We start from the raw sequence: 17,479 nt of genomic DNA, 5'->3' as shown, positions 1-17,479 counted from the left end.
CGAATTTAATTAAATTAAAATCGAATTTCCTAATTTAGGTGCGGTACTGAAATTTTTGCTATGTATAATTTAACAATTTAATTTATATAGTTTATTTAATATTTAAAAAATACAATTTTAACAATATAGTTACGTTTGTGTTAATATTACACAGAATTCGTTGAACCAATTCATAAATGAGTCAATTGAATAAAAAATATTTATGCAAATATCAAATTTAATTTATATAGTTTATTTAATATTTTAAAATTTTTTTTTTAACAATATAGTTCTGATTTTGCAAATATTACACGGAATTCGTTGAATCAATTCATAAATAAGTCAATTGAATAAGAAATATTTATGCAAATATATATTAATAGCCAAATGAATAATAAATTTTATTAATTAATAATTATTAATTATCATAATATTAATTTATGATATTGTTGTAGAATAAAAAATATATTAATTATGCTCACATCAGTGTTGCACAGTCTAATTAATAGTATAGATTATTTATATAATTGCCTAATATTAATAGTCAAATTAATAATAAATTTTATTTAGTATTAATTAGTTAATTATATTCCGTGACATACTATGGAGAACGGGAGGGGCCTAATTTTACATGTCTATATTAATTGAATAAAAAATATTTTAAATATGGCAGAATATAGACTAATTAATTATGAAATATTATTATGATAATTTTACACGGAATTATTTGAATCAATTCATAAATGAGTCAATTGAATTAAAAAAAAAATATTTTAAATATGATAGAATATAGACTAATTAATTATGTAAATATTATTATGGTAATATTACACGGAATTGGTTTAACCAATTCATAAATGAGTCAATTGATTTTTTTTTAAAATATGATAGAATATAGACTAATTAATTATGAAAATATTATTATGGTAATATTACACGGAATTGGTTTACCAAATCATAAATGAGTCAATTGAATAAAAAATATTTTAAATATTACAGAATATAGACTAATTAATTATGAAAATATTATATGGTAATATTACACGAAATTGGAATTGGTTGAACCAATTCATAAATGAGACAATTGAATAAATTATGAAAATATTATTAACGTGTACATTTTTTGAATTAGGGAATAATTAATACGTATTCCTTATATTGTATTATGTAATATATATATATATATATATATATATATATATATATATATATATATATATATATATATATATATATATATATATATATATATTACATAATACCATATAAGGAATACACGTTAATTCAAAAAAGGTATATTCCTTATATGGTATTAACGTGTATTCCTTATATGGTATTATGTAATATATATATATATATATATATATATATATATATATATATATATATATATATATATATATATATATATATATATATATATATATATATATAACAAAAAATTAATATTCTATTTACTTGATTTTCCGCCCAAACAATAGTAAATAGTAATGGTAAATTAAAAAAGGAACATAAATATTTCACAATAATACTCTACATCATCATCAATTAAAAATGGAACAAGAATTAGGAAAAATTGGAAAAGAAATGAATATTAATAATTGACTGAAAATTAAAAATGAGAGAAGAAACGAAAGTTAGGTTAATTGGAAAAGAAAATTAATATTAATAATTGAATAAAAATAAAAAAAATGATCCATAATTGATTAAAATGGAAAAGAAAATGGTTAGATCATTACATTTTAATTTTTCACAATAATATTACACAGTAGAATAAATCAAATCACAATTATATCATAAATCTTTCACAATTTTTAAAAATGGAACATAAATTAAAAATGAAACGAAAATTAAACATGGAACGGAAATATTTTAATAATAATATTCTACATCATCAAGTAAAGGTAAATTAAAAATGGAAAGGAGGGTTTTTTTGCGGCGGAAGAAACGCGACGTGGGGAAGTAGAGAAAATGGGAGCTGATGAGGGGTCTGGACATACAGCGGGAACCAATGCAGATGATAGGGCAGGCAGTCGGGGACCGCGATCTTTAACATCAGGAGGTGACAGAAATAGAAGGTCGAACGTGGTGGTGTCGGAGAAACAAATCACAAACACCCCGACAGTTCCGCAAGGGTCTAAGGCCGGTGCAGTGGTCGCGGTAACTAGAGCAGGCCGGGAATACAGTGGGAGGTCAAGGCGGGCGGCTGAGGAGGAGGAGCACGTTGTGGTCCGTGGTGAGAAAGGGGGACTAGTAATAAGGTCATCGAGAGTGTATGTGGGCGACACTGGAGGCGACGTTCCATCACCGGTGTGGCAGCCTACAAAGGAACACCATAGTGACCCACCCGGCAATTTCGATGACGAGGGTGATGTGGTCATGGATCTGGAAATAGGTCCAGCGCAGCGTGAGGATGGAGGTAACGGGGGAGCTCAATGAGTGACCTCGCCCGTGGTTTCTTTTGTTTGTTTCCGGGTGTTTTCGTTTCCTTTTCTTCTCGTTTGTTTTATGGATTGCATCTTCTGGAACTGTCAGGGTGCGAGTGGCAAGCCGTTCCTGCGCGCCCTTAAGCACTTTCTCAAGACGCACAGACCATGCATTTTGGGCCTTTTTGAGCCCAACGTTTTGGGTTCCCAAGCTAACGCCATATGCATGAAGCTTAGCAATCCTGATATGAAAACTATGATTTTTATTACCAATCCTGATATGAAAACTTATGAACCAAACGCACCCTTAATTAAATATTTAGGATAACTATGAGCTTCATGATTCTATCAGTATATTTGAATTTAATTATAATTATTTAAATCAAAATATAATATAACTTAGTCAAATGGGCTTGATTAAATGATTACTTCAATAACCCAAAATAAGATTATATTATTCAATCGTTATATCGTGCACCAGGGCGCACAATGTATTGTGTTTTTCGCCTTACCCAAAACAACGTCGTTTTGTTAAGTTGTTGACGCGATGGATACCGTTTTATGTGTATTATGTTAAGAGTTTATGTATATTATGTTAAGAGCTTATGCATGTGTATTATGTTAAGAGTTAAGAGTTCATCTTTATTATGTTAAGAGTTTATGTATATTATGTATTATGTTAGATTATGTGTATTATCCTTTAAAAAAACGATTATGTGTATTATGTAAGGAGTTTATGTGTATTTTGTTATACAATTATGTACATTCTATTATACCATTATGTATATTCGAGACATGGGATTTTTTTTAAGAGTTAAGAGTTTATGTGTATTATTATGTATTATGTTAGATTATTATGTGTATTATCCTTTCAAAAAAGATTATGCATGTGTATTATGTTAGGAGTTTATTTGTATTATGTTATACAATTATGTACATTCTATTATACAATTATGTACATTCGAAATATGAGGTTTTATTTTTTTGGAAGTTAACAACAGAAACGAGAAACGAAATTTCCATAAAAAAAAAAAATACAAAACGACATCGTTTTGAGCTAAGGCGCACAATGCATTGTGCGCCCTAGTGCACGATATAATTTGTCAAGATTATTTGGGGTAATGAAATCAATTCAATTATTTTATTTCATCACATTTTTCATAGCCCAATTAATTAAATTCACCCAATCACCACTAAAAATTATGGAATTTTCGACCACCTGAAAGTGATCTTAAATCAAGTTGAAAGCAAAAAGTGGTCGGAAATAGCAACAAAGGTTTTTCCGGATATCAAAAGTGGTCGGAACAAGGCTTTCAATTTAATTTAAGATCATTTTCAGGTGATCGGAAATTCCATAATTTTCAGTATTGAATAATCTGTCTTAAAATTTGGCCCCATAATAATCTTATAAACTCATTTCTCGTTTTGAAACTTTTCTGGTCTACCCATGCAATTTTAAATTTTAAATGCAAAAAACATGTATTTAGAATATTAAATGTCAAAACTATTAAGCAAGATTATGCCAGTTGGCCGTTAGTTCGTTAGCTTCTAACTGACGAATTGCTTTTCAGGATAGATGTAATGAGAAGAGAAAGAGAGAAAGTAGACCATGAATCATTTCTTATTCATTAGCATCCAATACAAAAGGGTTACATCATATATATAATGTACAAGTGTAACTGTTATACATAATCGCAATAATGTAACCGTTACAAGTGTTATAAACACTATAATAATGTCCCCTTAATAATATTATTTACAACACTTCCCCTTGGACATTATTTTATCGAGATCTTGTCTCGTTAAAAACTTGTTAGGAAAATCCATCCAGTGAGAAAAACCTAAACAAGAAAAGAGTACAAGATATATAGATATTATATTTAAATACATTCATGCCTCATTAAAAACTTCACTAGGAGAACCACGTGGGAAAAAACCTAGTTGAAGAAAAGAGTACATGATATTTGCAAATTAAAATTATATATGGTACTGGTTGCCTCATTAAAAACTTTAACTTAAGAAAACCCTGTGGGAAAAACTTAGTTAAGGAAAAAAGAGTACAACCGTAAGCCTTCAGGGCATAATCTTCAGGATTTCGGAGTTTGTCTATTTAAGTATTTATTTATTTGCAACTCCCTCATTGACATTACTATATCATACTCATGCCTCGTTAAAAATTTCACTAGAAAAACCCAATGGGAAAAACCTAGTGAGGAAAAGAGTACATGGTATGTATATGTTGCAAAAAGTATAACCATTAGTCCTTTTAAAACCATATCTATAGGATTGACTTGAGTGAATGTACTTCCCGACTCCCCCTAAAGATAACAATCTTCAAATTCTACATTGCTTAAAGTAAAACCATTCTTTCAAAAGGGTGTGGAGAAGGGATGTGGTACAATCTTCAGGATTGTCATTAGAATTTATCATATTTATCATCTGGACCAATAAAATTATTTATATTTTGTTGCTCCCCCTAAATAATTTTCTTTACCCACGCATATCAATCTCGTAGATATTTTGTAAGTAAACCTTTGCTAACTTGTCACTAGAGCAAATCTTCTGGACATATATTTTATCACCCTTCTGGAGTTCATGTGGATCAAGGTATTTTATATCATGAAAAACTATATATGTTTTTATTTGTCTCAAGTATGATATGATGATTTCATGTCAAAAAGCATCAATATGAATATTTGTACCTTGATTTGCTCATCTCATAACTTAACAGTCGCTATGACAAAGCGAGAAAGTAATAACAAGATGATAATATACAAAATACATCTATAAGAACAAGTATTATCATTTAGGCTTTAAGATGCTTAAAGCTTGTTAGGAATAAAGTGTAATGTCATGGTTTTGATATGTCAAATATGTATTTGTAGAACCCCCAATTTTATTTTTATAGGTCTAGTAGAGTCTTAGACCATGATCAGAAAATTATTTAATTTGTAAAAGAGAAAAACAGAGGAAGATGCATGAAAATAGAAGAAGAAAATATCAAACCTAAAATCAAGAATTTGTCTCGGGAAAAGAAAAAGGCCTTCTTCGCGGGAAACACGGGGATAGAGAATGATGATCTTGCAATGTAATCTTCAATATCAGACGGCAGGAATTTGATCCAAACAACATCGGATTCCGACGACGCCTTGAACCGTTTGGAGATGACGGAAAATACAGCGGCATCCACCGGGGAAGTGAAGGAAACAATTTCAGAGATGCAATCGTCTGCCAACTTTGCAAATAGCTCCATTTTCTTTCAATCCAATCCTATATATTTAAGTTCTCAAAAAAAGTGAGATTCTATAAATCACTTACACCATGCATGTTTCTTGCTCCAATTTGAATTAATTTTCACTTCCAACATAAATGTTATCCGATCCCACCATTCAACGTGAGTGGTTTAATTTTGCTTTTTAAAATAAGATCAAAATACTAGCTAGTTGGGTATGTAAGTAACGTAGTAACTTAATTTAGTTTTCCATGATAACGTAATTAGAAAAAAGATACAAATATAATCTTATAAAAATGGACAATAATGTTATAATGAACACCTCAGTGTGTGGAAATATTAAGTTATTAACTGTGATTGCTTTTTCTCTTATTGACTACTGTTTAATAATAAATGTATGCTTTAAATTGAACTAATCTTCATTTATTATTACTATTATATTATATATTGATATATTTATGTATAAACCTATATTAGTCTATTACTATATATAATCTATTATAACATTCACTTGTCTAAAATTTCATTAACGAAATCTGCTCAGGTTGGACATTAATGACTATAATCTATTATAATATTATTATATTCACTTATACAAAGTTTCATTAATACTGTCTATTCTTAAAATTAAAAATTTAAAAATCGACAGCATTTTATAGTTAAAAAAATTGCCGAGTATTCTATAAAATAAATAAATAATTACAAAATAGTACAACGTCAATTTTATTATATACTTCTACATTCTTGTTAAGATAAAGCTTAAGTGCTTATCACTATGCCCAATTTTTTCTTTTTTTTTTTGATTAAAAAGAGGGGGAAACCCATAACGAAACTAGCTACAAAACAATTCCCTTTGATTTAACACAGGGGCACGTCTTGAGAACTTTGCTCCAATTTGGTCCTGATAAAGAGCATCCCAAAGAGTGAGGGGAGGGTCCTCCACAGTTCTAAAGCCAATCTGGTGGGAAAGGGCCATCGAGGCCAATCTGTTAGCCACTTTGTTTTGCTCTCTGTACACATGGGTGAAAACTATTTCAGTCAGATACGTCGCCTCGCTTATGCATCGGCGGATGATATTGCTTCTTTTGTCCTAGCCCTCCGTCTTGTTGCGCAAGCTGTTCACGACGGTCATCGAGTCACTTTCGACGAAGAATCTGGTTACCCCATGTTCTTTTGCCATCCGTAGGCTTTGTAGAACCACCCAGGTCTCGGCTTCCTCCGCCATGCATCTCCCAATGTTATGAGTGTAGCCCTTGCACCAGTTCCCGTTAGAATCTCTAAACACCCCCCCATCCAGCCACACCATTTCCTTTATAGCAACCGTCGACGTTCAGCTTTAACCATTCAGCTTGAGGCTTGCTCCATGCCACTTGAATGTTGCCATGTTGGTTATTTCTTGTGAAAGTATTCCTGCTTCTGTCAAAGGCCGCGATGTCTCCTGTTCATATTTCTTGAGCCAATCAAGCTTTTGTGATAGCGGCACCAACCGATCATTGAACACCTCGTCGTTAAGCCAGCGCCAAATCCATTATAGTTTGATACAGAATCTTTCTGGCCAGCCATCTTCGAAACCTCTCGTTGCGTCACCCTGGAGATTTGCAGCTAACCACTCGGACCAACTCAGATTTTGAATGTTGTCTGATATTCGTCGGTCCAGCGAGGAGGTCCAGATGCTTTCTGATTCTGGACATCGCCTGAAGAGGTGGTTTAAGTATTCCTCTTGACCTGCACAACGAAAGCAATCCGCCACTACTGGAAATAATGGAATTTTCGACCACCTAAAAGTGATCTTAAATCAAGTTGTAAGCAAAAAGTGGTCGGAAATAGCAATAAAGGTTTTTCCGGATACCAAAAGTGGTCGGAACAAGGCTTTCTACTTGAAAATCACTTTCAGGTGGTAAAAAATTCCATAATTTCCAGTAGTGTGCGTTAGTTGCAATCTTGCGTTTAATTCGTTCGGCGTTCGTCAGAATTTTTCCATGTCTAACGAGCCAGGTAAACATGTTCATTTTCGCTGGGATTCGGAGCTTCCAGATGTGCTTCCAAACCCCATCAAGTTGGTTGCTGTTTGTCGACACCATCTGCTCATAAGCCGATTTAATCGAGAACTATTTATGAATATCCAGACCCCACCCCGTCTCATCATCTACACTATCCTCAAATAGCATGAAACTGGCCAGTATTTCCATATCCTCCACCGGCAGCGTTCTCTCCAACTTCTCCCATTTCCAACCCCGATCCTTGTCCCAATATTCGTCCCCATTGGCGTAGAGGTCCGGGAGACTTAGGGGGTGAGGAGGTGGTCATACAGCGGTTGCGTTAAGAACCATTTTTCCATCCAAAAACGCGTGGACTTGCCATTTCTCACAATTCGGGTGATCCCTTTTTTAAGCTGTTCCGAAGCCGCAATGATCCCACGCCATGCGTTTGACACCTTGCGTCTTCTTGTTCTCGACTGTTGGATCTCAACATTCCATTTGCACAACTGTTGGCTCTTTCATCAACCGCCAGCCTACCTTCATCATACAAGCTGTGTTCATCTCTTGGAGCCTTCGAAGGCCTAATCCGCCAGCCTCTTTTATAGACATGACCAGCTGCCAATTCGTTAGACTTATTTTGTTGCCTCCCGCAGCATTGCTTCCCCAAATGAAACGTCTGGTACGTTTCTTGATTTCTGAACAGATGCCCTTGGGGAGGCTCGCCGTTTGCATGGTGTACACCGGGATGGCATTGAGCACTGACTTAGCCAGCACGATCCTCCCAGCCATGGATACAGTTTTGGCTTTCCATCCTTCGAGGCGAGCGGACACCCTGTCCAGCAGACTAGAGTAAGTGTTGCAAGTAACTCGGCCATGGTGGGAAGGAACTCCGAAGTATCTCCCCAGGTTGCTAGTCTGTTCAATGTTAAGCTTGTTTGCGATATTAGCCGCGAGCCCCGGGTCAATGTTCTTTGAAAATAAAACATGCGATTTATTAAGGCTGATCTTTTTGCCATGCCAGGCCGAAACGATCGAGACAATCTTGGATAACCCCCACCTGTTCAATAGTAGCTTCTGAGAAAAGCACCATATCATCTGCGAAGCAAAGATGTGATAGGGTAAGCCCTGTGGCTGGTTGCCAGCTTAATCCCCTTCAAGCTGTTTTTTTCTCTTTTCGCGACGATCAATTGACTCAGCATTTCCATGCATAAGATGAAGATTGCGGGTGACATAGAATCTCCCTGTCTGATACCCCTTGTCGGGCGGAAAGGTTCAAGCCTTTTTCCTTTCCAAGAAATGGATAAACGGGAGGTACGGATACAGGTCATCATGATGCTAGTCCACGTGGCATTGAACCCCACCCTCTCCAGAGTATCCTGGATGAAATTCCAGGACAAACGGTCGTAAGCTTTCTCAAGGTCAATTTTGATAACCATGTAGTTTTTGGTACCCCGTTTTTCACGTATAGAATGCATCACCTCTTGGTAAACGAGCACATTGTCTGAAATCTGTCGCCCCGGGACAAAGGAACTCTGAAAGGGTCCCACAATCTTGGGTAGGATGTGCTTCAGTCTATTTGTGATAGTCTTTGTTATGATTTTGTAACTCACGTTGCACAGGCTGATAGGTCTGAACTGTTTGATTGTCTCCGGATCCTTAACTTTTGGTATGAGGACAATGAGGGTGTCGTTGAGGCCCTCCGGGGGGCTTGCCGAAGTGATCGCTTGCTGGACCATGGTGAAGATGCTATTCCCAGTCTCCTCCCACATATGTTGGTAGAAGGCTGCATGGAAACCATCCGGACCTGGGGCCTTAAATGGCTTCATGTCCGAGAGCGCGCTATGGACCTCCTCTTGTGTCACTACGCCAAAATCTTTAACTAGTAGTGAATGCACAATTTTATTTTCTTATATACCACCACAATTTTAAGAGGCGACTGCTGGACTTGACTTCCACTCAACAATTCCCCTAACCACCCAAAACAACAATGGGAGACAAATTAAAGACTTAGGACTACCTGATTGTTGAAATGGCGGAGGATCTGATTGGAGCCCTGTGGGTTCAGTGGTGGTCACATCAACTCCAGAAGTATATATAGCTTTCATGGGTAGCTCAACTGGTTATAGAGGTGAAACTTTGGAAGAATGACCAGAGATCGCAGTGTGGAAGAAACCTCTCAAAGTGAGGGGGGCTCCTTGTGCGCAGTGAGCACCGGTCTAGCATTTGTGGTTCATGTTCAGTTGAGTCATTAAACGAATAATTATATATGCAGATAGCAGTTATTGAAATATAACCGTCACTTTTTAATAACAAACCGACCGCTATAAATGCATAAATTATGAACATGCTCAACAAACGCACGCAGTTCCAAGCATTACAGATATCCCAAAAAAAATTTTAAAAAATAAATAAAAACGAAAATGAAAACAGTCAGAAATACCAAATGTCAATTCTTAGCGTGTTGTATTTCCAAATCTTACTCTCTGATGTAGCGTGTTTTGATAAGTTATTTTTTTTATTCATGTAGATACTAATACAAGTGTCTATCTAAAGATTTTTTGTGAGAATGAAAGTCAAAAATAAAAATTAAAAATTAAAATACACATAACATTTTTCATTCTTAGCAGAGATCTCAATTACGAAAAAAAAAAAAAAAAAAAAAAAAGCAACAAAAGGTAGATACCCAAAGTGGGCTCTTGTTTCTTGAGCAGATGGAATCGTTGTGGGGATACATGTGGTCAGTTACCCGGCGTTTGGTTGGAATAAAGGAATTAATGGAAAAGAATTGTAATTTAGTCGGAAAATAATAATGTGAAAATAAAATAGGAATTCAAAATACATTATTTGGTAGGGATGAATATAATTATTGGGAAAGAGTGGGGAAGAAGTGGTATAAAGACTAAAATGTCCTTGTGTAATAATAATACTAAGGACTAAAGGTCAAATAGGTCATCGAACTACACACAAAATGCAATTAGGCCATTAAACTCAAAAAATATGTAATTGGGTCCCTAAACAACGCAAAATAATGCAATTGAGCTAAAAGTAACATGCTTACCTGTTAGTTTACTGACGTGGAGGTTATCATATTAAAATAATAATTTTAATTTTTATTTATTAACTAATTTTGAATAACAAAATATAAATTATAAAAATAAAAAAAAAAACTCCATCGTCAATTCGTCTCCAAGCTATCGGACGAAGAATGGGTCTTCGCCTCTGGCCTGGGGACGAAGGTTTTTTTTTTAAAAAAAAAAATTGTTGATATTTAAAATTATTTAATAAAATAAAAAATTATTATTTTAATAAAATAACATTCATTTCATGTAAACAGGTTAATTTTGGGTTTAATTGCATCATTTTGCATTATTTAGAGAATCAATTGCATATTTTTTGCGTTCAATGGCCTAATTGCATTTTTGTGTGTAGTTCGATGACCTATTTGACCATTAGGGTCTGTTTGGTAACCCGGAAAATGACTTCTGGAAACCAGTGACTGCATTGGTTTCCCCAGCCGGAAACCAAACTGGTTTCCGGCTAGGGAAACCAGTGAAGAAGGTTGAAAAAAAAAATCCAAAAGGGGAAGTCATTTTTTGGGAGAAAAAGATTTGAGCGTGTGTTGATTGGAAGATGGAAAATGACTTCCGCCAAAAAAAAGGGGAAGTCATTTTCCGGATTTTAGCCTTCATTTTTCATTGACTAATAAGCATTTTCCTTTGACCATTTTATTTTCAGCCTTCCCAAACACCAAAAATCCGGAAAATGATTTCCAGAAGTCATTTTCCGGGTTTCCAAACAGACCCTTATTTCTAATAATAATAATACTAACAATGGTAAAAAAGTCTTTTTCTTTCTTTTTCACTCTTTTTTTCCTTTGAATTGCAATTCATATGGTCCATGGTATGAATTGCAATTCCCTCAGTTCCAACCAAACATTGTAATTCGGGTGGTCAAAGATTGCCTAGTTTTGCTAAAGCCAAGCGTCACGTGAAAAGGAAGACGACACAGCGCCATCCATCGAAGAAGCCACCACCGTCGCTTCTGGGCATTGGACGGGACCATCGACGAATCCGAGCAACCCTTGTCCACGCAATGAGAATCGGAGAATTCTCCGACGAGGATCGGTGAGAAATTAGCTTTTTTTTCCCTCATCAGTTGAATCCCATTTTAGTCCAAACCAAAACACTCATTTCTCCATCTCTTCTTGTCAAGGAAAATAATGGCGTGCGGGTTTAGGGCGGCAAAGGTGCGAAAAGGAAGAAGGGCAGAGGGCAAAAGGGTAATAGCAATATTTTTTTTTTGAAATATCTGAGATTATTTCCTTCATCATTAATGACATGTATAAAAAAATCGATGTCGTATTTCTAAATATAAAAATTAAAATATTTTGAAGCGTCGACTGGGGAAGTGAAGGAAATAATGTCAGATATGCAATTGTCTGCCAACTTCTCCATTCTCTTTAATTTTGCAACTTAACAAATGTAAATCGCAAAGTATAGTAGCCACCTTAGCAATATAATATACGGATCGAGTTATATATATAGAGTCCCTTTTTATATTTTGAAAAATGTAAGATTGATTTCATAAATTCTAATTAAATTGTTTTGGAAATTCTTTTTTGACAATTAGGAATATAAGATTTTTAACCATATAAGTAATTTTGATAATTATGAATATAAGATCTTTAACTATATAAGTAATTTTGATAATTATGAAGTTATTTTTATTTCAAACATAGTAAGAGAGAATTTTGCTATCATTTTAACCGTCATTTTTTTTTATATTCATTAACTAGTATTTTCACCCTTGCGATGCACGGAATTGATTTGTTGTAATATATTAAGAATATTTAGATCGATATATAATTATTTAAATTAGAACATCAATTATTATATAGTTCAATTAAAGATATATATGGTTAAGATCGTTTATGTGTTTTGATGTTATCATTGCTTGAATTTGAGCAAATAATTGCTAAAATTAATAATTAATGTGTAGATGTATGCATGCGATGCTGTAACTTTAGAGATTTTATTTATGTTTAGTATTTTTATAAATTAGGCAAACGTGCTAGTTCTCTAGCAACTCAGTTATATGAATAAATTGTTATTCTAATTTATTTGTATGAAAAATATATTTGTTGTTTAGATATATAGCAATTTTGCCATTTTTTTTTTTAAATATAATATCACCGATTGTATTTACTTTTATTAATAGTATAGATTAATTTTATTTTGAAATTATTGGTTCACATATTTGAATTATTTATTTTTTTTTCTTTAATTATTCTCATTCTAAACATAAATGATATTGCAATAATTAATTTATGATACTTATCAAATTGTATCTTTTTTAAAATATACAATTTTCACATGTTTAGGCGTTAAAAAATATTTTAAAATTATTTTTATTTTTAAAATATTTTTTAGCAACCCGGCAAAACACTCCCTTAGTCTACCATAAAAAAATGATAAAAAAATCATTTTATTAATGGAATTAAAAATAATTAAAATAAATCTAATCATGCTATATTTATTTGTAACTGTATATTAATTTCATTTTGAAATCATTTTTTTTTTGTTACATGAGGAGGGCTTAAGCCCGGGTGAAGGAACTATAAATCGTTCTCGTCCGCTCCGTGCAGGGTATCCTGCGAGCCACGTAGACCTCGACCCTATCTTCCCAAATATAAATTTTGTATACTAATACTAAACTTAATATTATGGAAAATTGAATTAAAATAAGTTTAGTCAAGTCTCGTTAACAGAATCAAACACATAAAATAGAAAGAGGGAGTATATAATTTATAATAGGGAAAATGACATTTTTAGTCTCTCAATTGTGCCACAATGGTAAACTCGCTCATTTAAGAATAAATTATACTTTTTGGTCCTATGACTATAGAGGGAGTGTTAGTTTCAATACTTGACTTTAAAAACTAACAATTTAGTCCCGTAACTATACAATTGTTAACACATTTGGTCCTCCCAGCCAAATCACTGGTGAAATTTGACAAGAAAAATATAAGCTATTTTTAATTATTTAATTATGACCGGCAAATTTGTCATTTCAGCTATTCCTTCTTATTCCCTCCTCCTTCGTTCTTCTTTTCCCTTCTTCCACAGAGTTGCAGCGACAGCCAACATTTCAGGAAAAATCTCTTGACATTTGTTTGCTTCTTCTCGATCATCAACGATACAATGGTGCTGTGAATCACCGTCTTCAAATCAAGTCCTATTGTGAAAGCGATTCAGGCAGCCGCAATTTTTGAATCTCCGATGGTGATATTCATTTAGAGACCTGAGGGTCTTTCTGTGCAATCCGTGCTTACGGACAAGCTGGGCCCTGGGCAGAACCTCTCAATTTCAAAATTTTAACGCCACACACACATTGCTACTATCTTTCATGGCTTCCGGCGCAGATGCAGCAACGACGTTCATGGCATATGTCCTCTAAATCTATATACTTGTATCCAATTCCAATTTATTTGGAAAAAAAAAAATAACAAAAACAAAAACAACTTCTTCGACGGGGAAGGAATGGTCCACTCATATCACCATCACCGTGGCACAGAAACTCCGGTGTTGATCGTCGTCGTCGATAGCAGCGAGGAAACCCAGCGCCATCGCCAACCTCAAGCTCCAGTCCTCTGCCGCCGAGGAAAACGGCTGCTTGGTCATCCTTCACGTTCAATCTCCGCCGTCAATCGGCACTGGCATCAAACCCGGCGCCATCCCTTTCGGTGGACCCAGTTAAGCTGCTTCGCTTTAACTTAATTTGGTCGCCGTGGATAACAGCAATATATAAAAATCTCTAAAGTTACAACACTGCATGCATACATCTACATATTAACTATTAATTTGAGCAATTACTTACTCGAATTCAAGCAATGCACCATATAGTACTCCGTATTTGATGTTAATTATAATTTCAATAATTGTATATCGATCCAAATATTATTAATATATTATAACAAATCGTGCACTGATAAAAATACTAGTTATATATAAAAGTATAACTCGAATTTTCTAAAACTAATATCATATTTTTAGTTTTTTAAAAATAAAAAATATATAGAGAGATACAACGTCGGTTTTAAAAAAAAAAAACTTATGTCATATTTTGAATATAAAAATTAAAAAATATAAACAAAATATGACGCCAATTTTTTGCAATAACCGGCATCTTTACATTTACTTTTAAAAAAATATTACAAAGAAGTGTTTTTCATTGACGATTTTTTTGATAACGGATGTATTATCTTTCACGCGAAATCTCATTTTTATAATGGACTGTTTGGCTCACGGAATAGACCTGAAATGACATTGCATTCTCAGTAATAGGCATATTCCTCTGTTTGGTAACCACTTGTATTCCCAGAAACATTGTTCCCGGGAATGACCTATTCCCCTTGCAAAGGGAATAGAGATTCCTAAGGGCCCCCTGGTATTAGGCTATTCCTGAGTTCTCAGGAATAACCTAAAGTTTCGATTTCCTATTTCACCACCGCCACCACCACCACCATCGCCACCATCGCCGCTACCACCACCACCATCGTCGTCGCTGCCACCACCACCCCACCAGCACCAGCACCACCACCCTAGAGCACCATCGCCACCGCCCACCACTACCACAATCGTCGCCGCCGCCACCACTGCCAACGCTACCACCACCATCACCACCGCCGTCGCCGCCGCCGCCACCACCACCACCGCCACCATCACATATTTTTATAAGGGTATTTATGTCTTTTAAAACATATTTTATTTTTATTCCTTAAATCAACCAAACACTATAATATAATCCTAAAGTCTATTCCTTCCGCGAACTAAACAATAGAATACAATTCCTATTTTATTCCTTGCCTATTCCATTCCTTATAGAATAGCATTCCTATTACCTCAAAATTCATTCCGCAAACCAAACGTTCTGTAATAGTGACGGGTGATATGGACAAATACATGCCTATGGGGAAAGTAGGGGTAGAGCCAAAAATATGCAAAATTTAGGTAATTTTATTTTTCTTCCATATGCAAGGTAAAGATATCATTTTGTTTTCATGTTCGTGAAGACATCATCATATTAGTTCTACATGATAACGTAATTTGAAAAAAGAATACAAAAATTAATTTATAAAATGTGCAATAATGAGCTGCTCCGTGTGTGGAGACATTAAATTAACTATATGGTTATTATTATCTTTTCTCTTGTTGAAACTGCTATTTATGGTTAAATATATTTTTTAAATTGAACTAATCTTCATTTATTATAAATAATAATTATTATTATATTAACATATTTATGTATAAACCTATTATTACTATAATCTATTATAATACTTTCTTGACCAATGTTTTATTCTTTCACGAAACGCGTGAGTAATGACTAGTATGCAAAAATCCCATTTAAAAACTGATCTAAATGAAGTTAAAGAAATATTGTGAATAACCTTGCATCAAACAATGGTGAAGGAGCTCTTGACCAACTCTTTTGACCTAAAACTCAAAAGAGTAAGCATGGTCACACTAAACCCGCCAAAGCAACTTTAAAACCACTTTTCTTAATTGGCCTCAAATTTCTATTTAATTACAGTGAAGGTGCGACACAAGCCACTCAATATTACATTTTGATTATAGTCATTTTATATTAGGAATAAGGTTCAAATTGGCCACTGAACGTAACCTGAAAATGCAATTAGGCCATTGAACGAACAAAAATTGCAATTAGGCCACTGAACACTCCAAAAACATGCAATTAGGCCACTGAACTCTCCAAACGTATGCAATTTCACCGGATAACAGGTTACCATCAATTTTAGCAGATTACCTGCTTACGTGGCAGCTGAGTTGGCATTTTTAATAATTTTTAAATAATTTTTAATAATTAATTTTAATAATAAATTTTATAAAAAATTGAAAAAAAAAATTAAATAAAAAATTAAATAAAGTCGTTTTTATTTTTTTAAATTTTTTTAAATAAAAATTTATTATTAAAATTTATTAAAAATGATTTAAAATTTATTAAAAATGCCAACTCAGCTGCCACGTAAGCAGATAACCTGCTAAAATTGAAGGTAACCTGCTATCAGGTGAAATTGCACATTTTTGGAGTGTTCAGTGACCTAATTGCACTTTTTTTTCGTTCAGTAGCCTAATTGCATTTTCAGGTTACGTTCAGTGGTCAATTTGAACCTTATTCCTTTATATTATAACATATAAACATAAATATATAAATAAATTAAGTCAAATTTGTAATATTAGATAATTTATATTAGGTATAAAAAGATACAATGAAAAAATAAAACTCGATGAGACTTGTAAATCACTCAAACCAGGCATTAAGATGCTCGAGTCGAGTATAGCAATCTTAAATTTGGCTCGACTCGTGCTACTCGATTGATCGAGCAACTATACAAAATTATGTATGTAGGCAAGTATTATTGAAGGTAATAAGAAAAGTGTAGAATAAAAGTTTAGAATACATTGAAATATAGTAGCTAATAAGTACGTGAAACTACATATACTCTGCAGAAAACGTAGAAAACTACTCTGCAGAAAATATATGAAAATCATATAAATTAGATAAACATATTATTAACCAGGACTATGTGGTCTAATGGTACCCGGGTTGGACTTCCATTTGGAAGATTATAAGTTCGAGCCTCAGTGGAGGCGTTATTGGTTCTTTGTGTTTCAGTAGGTTGAGAAAGTATATGAACAGATACTACAATGTAATAGAGCCAGTAACTTTCAAAAAAAAAAGATAAACATATTATTATATTTTTTTATTTTTAAGTATAGTACCACAACATACCGTATATTTTAGACTAGTCTTTTAGAATTGTTGTTGTTGATTAAAACTTT

The sequence above is a fragment of the Ipomoea nil genome, unplaced genomic scaffold, assembly GCF_001879475.1.
Source record: "Ipomoea nil cultivar Tokyo-kokei standard unplaced genomic scaffold, Asagao_1.1 scaffold0688, whole genome shotgun sequence".
NCBI classification, from domain to species: domain Eukaryota; kingdom Viridiplantae; phylum Streptophyta; class Magnoliopsida; order Solanales; family Convolvulaceae; genus Ipomoea; species Ipomoea nil.
The sequence above is the reverse complement of the archived record's forward strand: the minus strand, read 5'-3'. Positions refer to the sequence as shown.